This window comes from Ornithodoros turicata, chromosome 1 (assembly GCF_037126465.1).
Source record: "Ornithodoros turicata isolate Travis chromosome 1, ASM3712646v1, whole genome shotgun sequence".
Lineage (NCBI taxonomy): Eukaryota > Metazoa > Arthropoda > Arachnida > Ixodida > Argasidae > Ornithodoros > Ornithodoros turicata.
Window position 1 is genome coordinate 19,850,611 of NC_088201.1, and position 15,989 is coordinate 19,866,599.

At 44.8% G+C, this 15,989-nt stretch overlaps 1 protein-coding gene and 1 non-coding gene across 2 annotated transcripts in view; one reads left to right on the forward strand and one right to left on the reverse strand.

Annotated features, from left to right (window-relative positions):
* Nucleotides 1-15,989, forward strand: part of LOC135377598 (probable G-protein coupled receptor No9) — a 344,006-nt gene that overhangs the window by 22,308 nt on the left and 305,709 nt on the right. The gene's annotated exons all lie outside the window — the stretch shown is intronic.
* Trnat-ggu (transfer RNA threonine (anticodon GGU)) lies at nucleotides 11,882-11,954 on the reverse strand. The gene has a single exon. It is a non-coding gene; the product is annotated as a tRNA-Thr (tRNA).

Genomic DNA, 15,989 nt, shown 5'->3' on the forward strand with positions numbered 1-15,989 from the left:
AATCTGACAAAGGAGCGCGACCCAATCCGCGGTGTTCCAGCACGCTTCGTGTGTGGACCACGTGTTTGTGGCCCGTGCGTGCTCGCGTGCGGCCCACCGGTGCCTTCTCAGCGATCAATGGAGGGGCCGGATGGCGTGGCCAAGCACTTGTAGCTTTATATAGAGGAAGCCTCGCGATCGACATCGCTGTTGCCGCACTCCATATGAAGCGCACGTCCCTCCGCGCTCGTCAACCAAGCCTGCCTGCCGCTTGTTCGTCGTCCGGGCTGGAAGGGACAATCGACATGAAATCACTGTTGAAAGACATGTATATTTGCCTCAGTCTTTGCCAGTACAAGGTATATGCTATCCGTGCAGCAGTTCTTGGGAGAGGACGCCTAATTAATTATTAGACTATAAATGTGAATCTTTTAAAATCACTATAAACAGAAGAAGCAGATCTGGTACCGCAGAAGCCTGCTTTATTTCCAATGCCTTAGCCCACGGAAGCGGACATCTCCACCGGCGAAGCGGCCTGTTGCGACATTAACACCATCATCGGCTTCTGTATGTGCGGGTCCGGTTTTCTACTCGAGTATTACCTCCTCGCTCTAAAACTTGCATGTCCTATCCAAGTAACTTTGTTGACGTCTTCATAATAAAACTTCAGGCTAACTGTCACAAAACTCCTTTAATTTGACATCAATTAGAATGGAGATATTTTTAGATGATTCATCTCACAACAGCCCTACAAGGTATCATTGCCCCCCAATCTGTAGAACCTAACTTAACCTAACCTCACTAAAGTGAGGTGATTTAGCCCCCTACCTTTCGTAAGATGACAAGTTTCGAATCCGTTAGGCTTAGAACTCCCGTGTTTCTCCAGCGCTACAAGTGCATCAGATGGGGTTGTTCAGATGCACATAAAATAACTTATAGACCACAAATTCTTGTAATTCTTGTTTTTTTTATATTCCCTATATGGTCTTCTCTCACTTCAGTGCATTATTTCTCTTCTGAACACTTCGGCTAATTAGAAAAAGCCATAAGCCCGTCTACGGAACTACACTCTTTGGCTTAAGCTTGGAAAGCCGAAACTGGGTTCAGCTGTCCAGCATGTGATGGTACTTACCGATCACAGCATACCGCTGAAGAGTCAGTGTTCCCTGAAGGTCACTGTTGCTGGCCAGTCCCACGAACTTCAAGCACTCTTCAAAGAGCTCAACGGCATCAGTTTACTTGGAACAGAATGCATTCGCAAGTTGAAGCCCGACCTCAACGCAATGTTTGTTGAACGAATTGGAGGTCAGCAACCTGATTTGACATCTATTAATAAGTACGAAAATCTATTTGAATAAGTTTTATGGGGGGGGGGGGGGGGCTGTTCCAAGGTCAGGATTAAAGCAGTCGGAAGCAAGACCCATTCCGTTTGCTCTTCGTGAAGCTGTTGAAAAAGACCTTTTTCCGTTCAACAGAATGCCTTTTGGAATGTCTTCAGCACCTGCGATATAGAGGACTATGGAACAGGTCACCGCTGGTTTAGACGGCTTGCGTGTTACCTGGACGCAGACTTGTACACGTTACTAAAAAAAAGTAATTGATTACCGTTACCGTTACCTTGTACGAAAAAGTAATTGTTTACCGTTACAAATTACTTGCCGGAAGAAGTAATGAAGTAACGCCTTGAAAAGTAACGCGTTACTTTGCCAATTACTTTCGATATCTGAGAAAACGATATAAAAAAAGATATCCACAAAAAAAGGAAACTGAGCGTCGACATCGTTGTGATATCGACAGTATTCCGCACAAGACTGACAGGGGCTCATGGTCACAAGAGTGGCATTAGGTTATCGGGATCGAGAGTTCTGTGAAAAATGTGTCGAGAGGTTGAGAGTTTTGAGAGTTCTGTGAAACGAGTCCCAACTGGAACTCCCACAAATGACTCATCAGGTTCACGGTACAACCTACAGTCCAACTTACTGCATACAGGCCGGGTTACGGATAGATAGTACACATGAATGGGGAAAGGACGGTGGACTCAAAAATTCACTACACGTGCGGAACACTGTGGCAATTGACCTCGGGGTCCTCGGGTAAGTAATTGTTGCGGGAAAAGTCCTAGTGATAAGACAGCTGCCTTGCACCGAACTTGCAGAGGGCAGTTGGTTTTGTCTTCTCGCGGCAGTGAATCATCCCATATATGTGTGTGTGGTATCCTGGAATGGTCCTTCACCCGCCACAGTGGTAATGCTCCACCTGACAGGGAGGAAGTGTAGTGGCGCTACAGCACCAAAGAAGTGTCATGTGCCGCAAGCCACGAATGTGGTCATTCTGATTCAGGAGCCGCGCTGCTACCCACGTAGCTGACTGCTAATAAACAGTGTTTTGTTACTATATTAGAAACATAATCACACATCATATATATGATTTTAAAATATCGATGAATGGGCAGTAACTCAGACAAGTATCTTAGGGTGCACATAATACCGTGTGAAATAGATTCGTGACCGAGTTTTCAGAGGGATATCGCTATTTATTGTTCTTCACAAGCCGATGCGACTGAAAACTGCAAAAAGCCCATTGCTGCCCATTGCAAAAGCCCATTGCAAAGCCCCACTCAAAAAGCCCATCTTGGTTGGTGTCGCCGAAGCTTTAATCAGGGAATTCAAGTATGGCTCACCTTTGAGAGCCCACGATTAGCCCTTTGAGAGACCCATTTGCATTCCCTACATACATCGCATCTCGCGTAACATCAAGAAAATAGGATCTAGGTTTGGCAAAAACATGGTTTTCTCAGCCCCCTTCAGACTCCAAGGCCAGTGCCTAATAATCAACAACAAAAAACAGACAGTGGCCTGTGATGTACGACATCGATCCCCTTTGTTGATTGCTCCTTAGGAACGGTTTATAGCATTCCTTTCGCATGCGGCAAGCCCTATATAGGACAGTCGTGCAGATGCCTCAACATCAGACTTTTGGAACACTCCTCATCTTTGGGCAGGACTCCTTGTGACCACTTGGCCATCCACTGTAGGGATTATGATTGATGTGCCCCCTCTGTAAAAAAAAAAAAAAAAAAAAAAAAAATAGAAAGTATATTTTGGGAAGACATTGTCAACAATCAGTGCGGGAGATCATTGAGGCATTCCACATTGAGGCGCTGGCAGATAAATGCATTAGTTCTCCGTCGGCGTATAGCTCTATCGGTATTAGAAAAAAAATTATCTTGGTTTGCAAGCACAATGATTTCTTTTCTCCTACGTGTAGTGTGTGTTTGTTCGCATGATAACTTGCTGTGACCCCCACGAAGAATTCCCCACATGTTCTCCTCGCTAAATAACCGCTTGTGTTGCTTTTGTTGTCACGTGCTACTCATGCTTATCATCTTACGAAGTGTATAAATATGCTTTTTCCCATAAAATTTCACCAGTTGAGAGCCAGCGGGCGTGTTGCCTTCTTTACCTTCTAACAATGTTGTCTTCGTCCCTATGCTGCATAAACCTATGATGACTATGTACCGACTCCCCCCCCCCCCCCCTCTATATCCCACTTGTTCTCTCAAACGATACCCCGCGTCTTCCTTTCCTACAAATACCGTACAACGCACACGCACAAAGACCCTGCGGTCTCGCAGGGCACACTTGCGCAATGCTGACACATACTCCAATACGCAGCGTCCCCGTTTGATATTTAGGAAAAACAATTTTAATGTATCGCGTCTGCCACTAAAGCCCGATAAGCAGAGCAGCCCGACGATCGTCTTCTCTTCAAATATGCAGAAGCACGTTTGCCATGTTACCCTTTCAATACTGTCCGGCGCAAAATAACCTAGCGGCTGCTTTTCGATCGCGACAGCGACGCATAAATTGGTTTACGAAAAGCGATAGTGCAGCATGGGCAACACTAAACGAAAAATAATAACATCGTCCGGTGAAGTCTCGTTCAAGGGCGAACATTGTATTTTTTTGTGCGTGTGGTATTTGAATCACGCCAATGTATGCATGTATATACTACATTGGGGACAGTGGTCGTCGAAAACACAAGCGCTGTCACCCGCATGACCCTGCGGTTCTCCATGTAATGCTATGCACGAGGACTACTTTTCTTTTTCGGTCACTCTGCTATCACTGTCGGGCGTGCCAATTAGGATTCTCGCAGGCGGTGTAGGATTTGTCACTGGAGGGCTCTGTGGCCGAGAAGAATCCCAAGAATCCTTCCTGGACAACATTGCGCCCCGGCATAGCTTCTCTTTCCGGCTGTAGGCCTTCGCGGAGGAAAACACGAGGTACAAAAGGACAGCCGAATGCTTTTCTTTGAAAATCAGGAACTCGCCAGAAACACTGCACGCTGACTACCGCTTGGGACAAAGCATTGATCTGAACTTGCCATTCTGGACACGCCAAAGTATTGATTGGCGGAACGCTATATCTGTGCCTCAACGCACACGTCAACGCAGCAGGTCAGCAGTACAAATCAGTGACACCGGGTGGATATCACCGACACTCGGATGTGCAACCAAGATAAGAAATTGGAATTCAGCGGGGGTAAAAAACAAAACAAAAAGAAAACCAAAACCGAAAATAAAGCAAGAAAGGCATTCGCGCGACCCGAACGGTTTTCGATTCCATCTCCCTGGGCCTTTCAGACACTTTGGTCACTTACACGAGTATGGATATCTTTCTGTCCCCTCGTTGTGGGTCGTTTGATGACACTTGATGAATTGGCGCAAATATCACGGGATAGAAAATGGGTCTACTCCTTGCGGGTGGCCGAGAATGAAGGACCAAATAAGGAGCAAAACTACGTAACCGTTGCGGGGTACGTAGAGGAAGTATAGTGATTGGTTTGGTAGTTCACCTTATTTTGGTTTCGTTTGGAGAAGAAGAAAAATATGGTTGGGTTGGTTCAGCTCAACATTGGGCCAGCCATTCCTGGTTCGCGGGTTTCGGCGCCACATTTCTAGAAGATGTGTGTTGCACACTGAAAGTCCTGAGGAGGGAAGCCACAAAGTGGAACACAGCTTGCCGACATGGTTTGCGAGTCACCGAGTGCTTTGCTTATGTCAAGTGGTCCTGTGATGCATCTGTCCAGTTCAGCGATATATGCTCGGTGTCCTCTGGCCCTCTACATTGGGTGCAGTCGGATGAGGAGGCTATCCCGATACGATAGTGATGGGGCACATATCTCTAACATCGAAGGATATGAACCCGCGCAAAAAAGTAAGCACTAAATTCGAAAACAGTAAATTATGCTCAGCATTTTGAACTTCCGGTGAAATTCCTGCAACTCTGTCCCTACTTGGGATCAACAATGATCCACTTTACGAGCACACGTTATGTATCTTTCGTCTACAGAGGCACACGGTCCATCACAGGCGTGGTTTCACCAACGTGGGTTAGCATTTGGGTCGAGACTGAAGAATCCTAAATATGGAGTTCGCCGTCAAAGTGGACAACCGGTGTTGATCGCTCGACATGAGCCGGCAAACCCTAGCGTTAAATATGACGACGCTGTGATTACTGCAGATGAGGCTCGCACAGCAACGAGAATAGCACCTCAGAAGCGAAATTAAGCTCAAGCTTTGAGGCAATGGGTAAATTACGAATGCTGTGTACGGAGATATGTTCCAGATGTTATGAGTAAAGAATACTCTTTAGCGAACTGGTGTTGCACAACAAATATATTATCATATGAAATATTATCACACATCCGATATGCACGAAACCCCTGTGACCATTTTTGCTTGGCCTAAAATTGACTTGAAACATAACCTGCTGAGACTGGAGACGTACGCCTTTTTGGAACACTTACGCAGTGCTAAAAAGGGTGCACACTAAAAAATTTCACACCTCTTTAGGTGTTAAAAGGGCGTATTGCACAATTTACACCCCACAGTTAACTGTCTAACACCCATTTGAGTGTAAAGTGGGTGTATCTTGCTGTTTACGCCCTTCTACCTGCTTTTTACACCCTTCCGTGAGAAGGTCATCAGGCCCATAGGGTGTAAAAGGCGGGTCAGCTGCACACAGCATTTCTGTAATTTTAGCAGCGATGCTACTTAGCACCTTAGCTTATGTTCGTTCTGTGCTGTGAGGATATTCCATGCACTCCAGTGATTTTAAGTGTCGCACTGAACATCATGCACAGCACTTAGAACTGCACAGAATTAAATGATATGCAAATGATGGCAGCTGACTTTTTACCCAGGCCAACTACCAAGACCCTATATATACAGTGTGGCGCAGGGAAAGTGGACCAGTGCCTAAGAGAGCGATACACAGAAACCTGACGCGATATATTTATGGTACCAGAGTTAAACAGGTGTTACTGTTGACGTGCACCTGTATGTAACTCAAGCACCACAAGTATAGCCTCAGGTTTCCGTTGGTTGCCTATTGGGATCTGCCACTTTCCTCGGGAAACCCTGTCTAGTACGTTCCCAGTGGTCATTAATGGGACGAACCAGGTACACCGTTCTAGGGGGTGTAACTGCTTACACCCCACAGACTTTACACCCAAATAGGTGTGAGTTATCAAACACCATTTTTACACTGGAAAGGGTGTAAAAAAGTTTAGTGTGTGTACGACCCGCGCTTTCCACAAATCGGGAGTGCTAAAGGTATCATTCTGTGCAATGGTTGGCCTTCATTGTGCTATGTGGTGAAGTTCTATTTTGAGAGTGTAGGGGGCGTACAAAGCAATAGCGAAGGGAAGGTAATTCGCAAGGTAGATTTAGCCAGGTAGCGAAGGCGGAGAAAAAAAACCAAATCTGACCCGGCAACACTGTCATCTCCGTGACTCGAGCGATCCTGGGTGTTGGTAGCACAGGTACGATCGGAAACAAAAAAATATTTACGACGCGCGCATGGGTCTTGTATGTATTAATAGTTTATCCATAATTTAAATATAGGAAAAGCTATCTGTTGCCCCAGTAGTACACATACAGGGTGTCCCAGAAAACGTGTCATTGAATTATAATAAAAAAACTACGCCACCTAGAATCATGCGGTCAACAGCATTTGTTCTTATTAGGTTTTTGCCACCTCCTAATGTGAATGTCATGTACTCCAAGTTTAATTATGTATTAAGCATGATGTTCGGCTATTTTTTCCGATGGGATAGCTCCTGAATATCCCTGTCAATTGTCATTAATTTGACTAAATTAGACACGCTCTTCACATTGGTGGGGTAAAAAAGTGACCTTTACTAGGCAAATTTCCGACTTACGCTTGCAAAAATTTCCATAATTAAACTTACGTTACACGACATTCACTTGAGGAGGTGGCAAAAGCCCAGTAAGAACAAATGCCATTGGCCGCATGACTCTAGGTGGTGTAGTTTTTTTATTATAATTCAATTACACGTTTTCTGGGACACCCTATATACGAAATCATCTACCACCCCATTATGTTTCCGTATCCTGCTCCACTGCGCATGTGCAACAGTAGGCTCGTTTGTCCATGCATCCTTGTATCCGTGCCGTGTGTCCGTGCATTGTAATGCGGAGTTCGTACACTTTTTGGGTTAAACTGGAAGCGACGTTTACATCTCGAAGCTGTAGACCAAGATTAACACGTGTGAACAGATGAGTGCAATGCATCCCCTGTTGTTGGCCCCGCGAAAAAAAAAGGGGGGAGGGGGTTTCGTCATGGCGAAACCGGCCATGATAGCGTGAGTGTTAGTGTGAGTTAGTTAGCGTGAGTGCACCAACGATGCCATGTTTTTTGCAACAATGACCACTAATTGAACAAATACAAACGGCTAATCACTACGTGTACGTTTGGCGCTAGGTGAGAAATGGACATTAAGTGAAACTTCCTGTTTGTATGTGGTTATCACGTACCCTTCGTCAAAACCTGCAAATAACTATGTGTTTCGAACTGATGTGTGTCATTAAACCTGATACGATTTATTTTTCTCCGTTCTGGTCTGGTATTGCTGCTCTGAGAGATTAATATGATTCGCCGGGTTTCGGCACCAGTTTGCCGGGGCACTGTCTTCGTCACGACAAAAGATGCACAGGGGTTACACATTGCTTAAATAGGTTTGGCACGTGACGTCATAATGGTACAAGCGCGATTATGTGTGTGCGCGCGCACGTTTAGGGAGGTATTTTCACGCTCTTGTATTTTATCGGCCGTAAACTGTAAGGCCATTCAGGCATACACACGTTCCTTAGCAGTAGAATATGTCTGGCGCTATACGCCAAATAATAATAACGATAGTTTATGCCACGACACAGCTCAGCCCCGATTATTATGTGAATCATGGCCAAAATTTCACCACGGTGTGGAATCATTCCGTACATTTCTCTGGCAGAATATTTTAATACGTAACGTTTTAATGCTTCCCTGCACATCCCGCACATATAAATTACCCACTTACAGGGAGCGCGGCGCTCCATTTCTCAGAAGGGTAATCTTCGGAAATGTTGGTCAAGATTTAATACACCGTATCAGTGTGGTTCACGTCACACTGATGCGTCCTGGGCGTAGTGCAGTAGCTGTGAAATATGTAACGTGACTGCTGCATTTGTGGTGCTTCCTAACGCAACATGTAATTTCGTACGCGCCATATTTGCGGGGAATACATATTCGCAGGGCACGGTCATTATGCAGCATGTCGACATAACAGACTTCACGCCACCCTCCGGGATGCAACGCAGTAATGGAAAATACCGGTGCGCGATATATGTACATGTATATAAATGGCGACGTGTATATAAGACCTCTGAAAGGTACGTTCGAGCGTCTGCTGAGATTGAGAGCCTTCGTCGCAAACAATTACTACTCGCGCGACAGAAACAAGGCGAAATCAAATTCCCTGGCGAACGGTAAGCTGGGCGGCTACATCTACCCTCCAGAGAACGCAGCGGGGGCTGTGGGGTTGTAGACATTCGAGTGCCGGTGGGGTTAAACATCGTATAATACTAAACCGCCGTCAGAGGAGTCTTCCGTATTCCTTTGACATCGCTTTGTTTGCTCTCGAACTTTTTCTTCCATATCTAATGGTCTTTTTGGGTGTGCATGTGCTTTCACGGAGTGAGAGCTGTGCTGTAAAAGTTTACTGAGGGAAATGTGAGAGTCTTGTCAGCATTTCTAGTGCTTTTAGACGCTCTTCATACAAGACTGCTGTCGTGGTTGCTCGGACTATCATTTTCTTTAGGCTTGCTTGACTGATTGCGTAGTGGCTTTACTTCAGTAAACAGGGTGGTCCACCAACCATGATAAAAATTCATGGTAAAAAACGTAGGCCCCGGAGAGACATGCTGTCAATTGATTTTTTTCTGCCAATCACTTTTGCCAATTGACGGAAAGTTAATTTCTTGAACTCCGAAATTTCCCAAGACAACCTAACGTTTTCTTTTGAAATGGGTTCCTCGTGGTCATTTTACTCAGCATAGCACATAATCCCACTCGTAATGCAATGGCAATTGCCGCAATAAATTTGCCGAAAATCCGTGGAAATGAGCCCTTTGCTCCGCCTCTTTTTTCACGGCTCGTACACTCTTAAAAATGAACTTCACCGCATAGCACGTTTTTGGCCAACCATCATCTCGAATGATATCGTTATCTGCCCTGATTTGTTGAAAACGGGAGGCGTACGCCATTTTTGTGACAATTATGAACAGCATAAGTGTCACAAAAAAGGCGTACGCCTCCCGTTTTCAACAAACCATGGCAGATAACCTAATCATTCGAGATTATGGTTGGCTAGGAGCGTGCTATGCGGTGAAGTTTTATTTTTAAGAGTGTAGTTTGAGCGCACAGCGCGCGAAGAAAGGAGGTTAAATTGACACGCCACACGAGGGGGGAAAGGGTTACAAGCCGTCGGGTGACCTCATTTTTGATAAGATAGCTCTGATCCCCGCACTCACCGCGCGTGTTTGTTCCGTGGGTAAGGCTTGTAACCCTTTCCCCCCTCGTGTGGCGTGTCAATGTAACCTCCTTTCCTCGCAGCTTTGCGCTCAAACTACGAGCCGTCAAAAAAGAGGCGGAGCCAAGGGCTCATTTCCACGGATTTTCGGCGAATTTGTTTCGGCAATTGCCATTGCATTACGAGTAGGATTATGTGCTATACTGAGTAAAATGACCACGGGGAACGCATTTCTGCAAAGAAAACGTTAGGTTGCCTTGGGAAATTTCGGAGTTCAATTCAATAAACTAACTTTCCGTCAATTGAAATGAAATAAAAATGTTACCAATATGTGGCAAAAGTTATTGGCAGAAAAAAATCCCTCGACCGCATGTCTCTCCGGAGCCTACGTTTTTTACTATGAATTTCTATCATGGTTGGTGGACCACCCTGTATGTGCGTTTAAACATCTCATGTTCGTTTGATGATCTGCGAGGTGTGGCTATTAAATAAGCGAGACTGGAGGGTAAAATGGTGTTTATTATTACGCCATTCCAAATTAACAGCTATCCCCTTCAACATTCCTCTCCCCTTCCATCCCATTCTCCCCTTACATTCCCCTTCCATTCCATTCCATCCCCTCCCCTATCTATGCAAAGTTGGACACGAATTTTCCACAGTTGGAAGCAGTGCTCCAGATCATCATGTGTAAACCGCTTCAGTAGTGTTGCCGTTCTGGCCCTTCTCTTATTTTTAAAACTTTGCATTAAACATATCCCCTCCGTTCTGGCCCTGGATTCGGGGCCAGTTTGGAAATGCGGACTTCACCTTTGGAAACCGCTAAAAGTCGCAAGGAGCTAATTCCGGCGAATAAGGAGGGTGGTCCAGCACTGGAACCTTCTTGTCGGCAAGAAACTGCTTCACCGACAGTGTGAGCTGGCGCATTGCCCTGGTGGAGAATCCACGAGTTGTTTTTTCACAACTCGAGCCTCTTCTTCCTTACTCTTTCCCACCATCTCTGCTATCATCTGAATGCTTATTCGGCGATCATTGCGAACAGTTTCCTTAAGTCGGCCCTAGAAGTCGGCCCAGGACGCACATTTCCCCAGGGCGTCAGTCGTGACGTTGCCCACATATGTGAGGCCGTCAACGGCAAGCCCTATCACCATCATCACCACCACCTTCATTAATTTTTGTCACGTTCTGTTGTATTGCTGCTGTGACAGGCCTGTCCGGTCTGTCGTCGTCTTCAACATCCTCCCGTCCGTCAACAAACCGTTTGTGCCACTCAAACATCCGCGCACGTAACATCGCATTGGCACCGTACACCTCCTGCTGCAGTTTCAGGCACTCACTCGGTGATTTTTAAAGATTTTTTTCAATTTTGGGGAGGAATTTCAGATTGGTCCGCTGCTCCAGTTTGACGCGATCCATATTCCCGGCAAGACAACTGCGTGGCTATATACCTGTGAGCACCGCTTGGCACAAACACAACAAATGACAACGATACGGAGCTTGTCACGTTCTCTACCGGAAGTTTCGGGGTCGCCTATTGCGCATGCGCTTCCCGCTCGGGAATGCACGAGGGCTACGAGACGCGGAGTCTCGTTATCTAATAGTCACACCTCGTATGTATGTAATAACCTTGCTCTCTTACATCTTAAGACTATAACAGGTCTGGTGGGAACATGTTAACGAAATAGAAAAGCCTTGTATTTGTCCGGTCGTCCTTTGCCCGCCTACAGGGACAGTGCGAAACATCATAATTATGCCATGAATTTGCAACTCGCCCGGTTCCACCAACGCCGATTAACATTTGAACCAACATTAACGGTCCCTTAACTTGAATTTGACGCTTAGCTCTGCTTCACTAAAGGGAGTTATTGTCAATGAAAGATTCATCGCGTCACCAACTAACGTTTGTAACAAGGATTTGGTATGATGGCATTGATGTTCTGAGGCTCGAACACATAGAAAGGACAAATACATGCAAAGCCTCAAGTGCCTAAGAAATTAATGGTGAAAGAAGGAAGTCACTGAAAAGGTTAGCCAGCTGTAGGACTCGAACCCACATCTTCTGGATTACCGGTCCAGAGCTCTACCAATTGAGCTAAGCTAACACACCACCTGAGCGACTTCCAAGGGTGCGTCATCTGAAGGGACAAACCAACACTCTCTCACTCATCCCCCTTTCACTCTTGCATGTTTTCTCATTCATACACACATATATACGACGGGATCGACCATCGCTGTGGAGGTGTGTTAGCTTAGCTCAATTGGTAGAGCCCTGGACCGGTAATCCAGAAGATGTGGGTTCGAGTCCTACAGCTGGCTAACATTTTGAGTGACTTCCTTCTTTCATCAAGAATTGGGTGTTAACTTGAAGTTTCAGCAACCCTTGATCTCGGTTCAAAGTTAACCAGCGTTGGTGAAACCGGGCCTGAGTTGCTCTGGGGATCGAGAAGTCACCGAGACCACAAGGACTCTGCATGCAGTGACCATACGCTAACATGTTATAAGGCATTCCTAGCAAAGTCACATGTAAACACCACGTGTATGTGGACATAGAATAGCAGTGGGGGGTCTTTTTATTGATCAATAATTCTTATGGAGCTTTCTCTAGGACATACTGACTGTTCTTCTGCTGGGCGCCCCGTAGAACACTGTTAGAAAAATTTATAGCTTTTGGGGTATAAACGGCTTGTCCCAGGGCGCATACCTTCTGAGGTATAAACGCTATACCTTCCTCAAGGTATACTATCTTTATACCTCCCTGAAGGTATATTATTTGCACCTCAGGGTATAAAGATATACCAAGGTATATCTAAACTGGTAGCGAAAACTAGCGAAAATACCAGATCAGACCCATCGGCAAGGCCACCAGCAAGAGGCGCGAGCGATCCTGGGTGTTGATAGTAGAGGTACGGTTGTAAACAGAAAAACTTTGCAACATGGGCGTCGCTTGTGTGTGTACTAATAGGTTATTCATAATTTCAATGGAGAAAAACTTTCTGTTGCCCCGCTCGTGCACATATACGAGATCATCTACCACTCAGTACATTTCCGTATCCTGCTCCTTTGCGCATGTGTCAGATTTGGGTGTGTTTATCCGTGCGTCTCTGTATCCGTACCGTGTGTCCGTGCATTGTAATACGGCGTTCGTACTCTCTTTGGGTCAAACAGGAAGCGACGTTCACATCTCCGTGCTGTAGACCAAGATTAACACGTGTGAACAGGTAATACAATGCATCCCCTGTTGCTGGGCCCGCGAATAAAAAGGTTTCGTCATGGGACGAGCGGCCATGATAGTGTGAGTGTTAGCAGGAACCAACTGTGCACCAACGATGTCGTCTTTTGTTGTATTGGACCTATAACGGCCACTCATTGAATAAATGCAAATATCTAATCACTAGGCGTACGTATAGCTCTGGGTGAGAAATGGGCCTTATGTGAGCCTTCCTAATTTCTGTATGGTCATCACGGTGCCTTTCTGTTTGGAGATGTCAAAATCTGTGATAACCGTATGTATTTGGAATTGATATGATTCATTAAACCTGATATGCTTTATTTTTCTGTGTTCTCGTCTGGTATTGTTGACTGGGCGCGGAAAAGGGAATACAGAGCAAGCGAAGTGGGCCAATGTAAACGTGCATGGCTAATTATGCACTAATTATTATTCATACTAGTGACGTCATCTCTGGCGTCATTTATTTACAATCGTAGTAGTCCGCGCAACGGATGGATGGCGCTGACCGTCTCTATCATGGCGTCATTCTGAAGACACAGGGGCCTATGGGAGTTGCGCTACCTGTTTAAATATACCTTGGATATACCTCCTTGAGGGTATATGTTGAAGACCTTGTGGGTATAATTGAAGAAAACGGTAATATTCGATGTGTTTCAGCATCATATCCGAGTGGCGGCTTCCCAGCGCAGCTTTCCACAAATATTGAAAAAAAAGGACCAAAGGAACGATAACAAAACAAAAAAAAAAACGAAAAAGAATACCTGGAGACTCTCACGCAGAAACTCACAAAACATGGATGTGAATTGGAGAGGAAAGAAATTAAGTAACAATTAGCATTAAATTGGAAACCAAGAAGCAACACCAACAGATATTAGGAAAAATATTTCCAGGAGCAGTTAGCATTTGCTGGAGAACAGATACATATATACAACACACCGCGGCTACACATGGTAGAGACCATCCTTCGCCCGGGAAGCAACTTAAGAAGTGAGGGCGTGTAAATTTATTTATTTTGGGATCAAACAATTGGATTCCAGATGTCACTACCCAATATAATTAGAATGCTACTGTATTACTTACTATGTTTTTAAATCAACTTATTGTTTAACTGAGATGATATAGTCGCCGTCACAAATTAATGTGATCCCAGATGTTGCGGAAGAAAAGGTATACAAAACGCTGAAGGTATAATCGTAACATAGAAGTACTTTTTTATACCCTCAGCTGCCGCGGAAGGTATAGAATCAGATATCTATACCTTACACATGGTTTAAACAGGGTATAGACAGTGGTGATGAGGTATATGTGTCGTACTCTAGACCTTATTTATACCTTTTTTATACCTTTTATATACCTTTTCTTCTAACAGTGAAGAACTGTCTGAATGAACCCTTGTTCCTCGATGCTGCGCGGCTGTCTCCTTCAGGCCTGCTACAGTAAAAGCATGGCCGTGACGTCAGAGTCAGCATTCGATGTACCCAAAGTTGTCCCCAGTTGATGTGTGTTCAGGTTGAGCGGCAACATTTTTCCGGATAAAAAGAAAAGCCTGGGTACAAACGCGAGTAGCTTTGCCATCCGCGCCGTCACCTGCCTCTGAAATATGTCATAATACTGCATTTACTTGATAGAAGGTACGTCTCTAAAGTTGGTTGCATATTTTTTATTCCTAAAATATTAAATATACCTTTATGCTGTGAACCATTGAACCTATGAACCACTGTCTGCAAACAACAACGTCCTTCGTTAAATCTTCTGCGCCGTCGCTGCTTGCAAGGAAAGCCACAGGTCTGAATGCCTGTTTCAACTACAAGTACTGTGTTCTCGTGGATTTCCTTCTTTTATAACCATAAATCTGAATAAAACTAGAGAGGCACGTCGCATCATGCAAAGCTCTTGCCACGGCTAAACAATGCTCGCTCTTTCTGTTTTATATTAAGTCAAGTTAAAAAGTACATGCATGGATAAATGTGTTGTTCTTAAAGTAGCCTCTTGGTAAGCATATTCAATATTTCAAATGTTCTCCTTATTTACTCTGAACCTTGATTATTGTGCTTTCCAAAATATGAATTGCGATATATTGATGCTATATGTGCATCCGACCAAACTATTCAGGCTCTTCAGTGTAATACTGCATATATAATTATAGTTTGTGTTTTCTTTCTGCCGTTTTAGAACACGCGTCGATTCTTCCATAGATGTTGAAGAGCGGAAGACATGCCATAGACTGCATCAAGGTTCCTCAGGAATGGCTGAACAATAGTCACAATTTATCGACGGTAGCGGGGGAGATGGGAATTATTGAGTGAAAGAGAAATAAAATAGCGTAGAAGGAAGAGCAGTAACACGACGCAGAAAAAAGGAATACGTGATTGCAGGGGGGGGGGGGGGGCGTCTCAGCTGATATGCATGTCTCAACGGTTGCTCAAACGAAGGGTCGTATTGAATTCCTAATGACAAATAGGTCACAGTCCTCATTCTTTCTGTCTTCCATTGAATTCGACTTCACAGTCTGAACCGCATGTGGTTGGAATGTGATGTCTTTAGTATAGAACTTATTCTTTGAGAAGAGGCATTCGAAAGTTCGAGTACCGTATATCCTAAGTAGTTTCCGTAGTCAAGTGTATACCACCGTGTGGCGCACAGAGAGCATGTGGGACAGTTTAACATCAAAGACCAAATTTTGACACATTTGTATTCTGGGTTTGCGTAGACGTTCACACTTAAGTGTAAGTACGCCGCACATTATTATTAAGAGGTAGCATGGGAGAGAAGAAGGGACAAAGTTGTTGTCACTTGACGAATTCTGATACTCCCATAATGAGTCTTCTTGCCAGTACCACAAATAAGAATAAGAATAAGAAAAAAGATTACGACGTTATCCCGACATCACACTCTTAAAAATGAACTT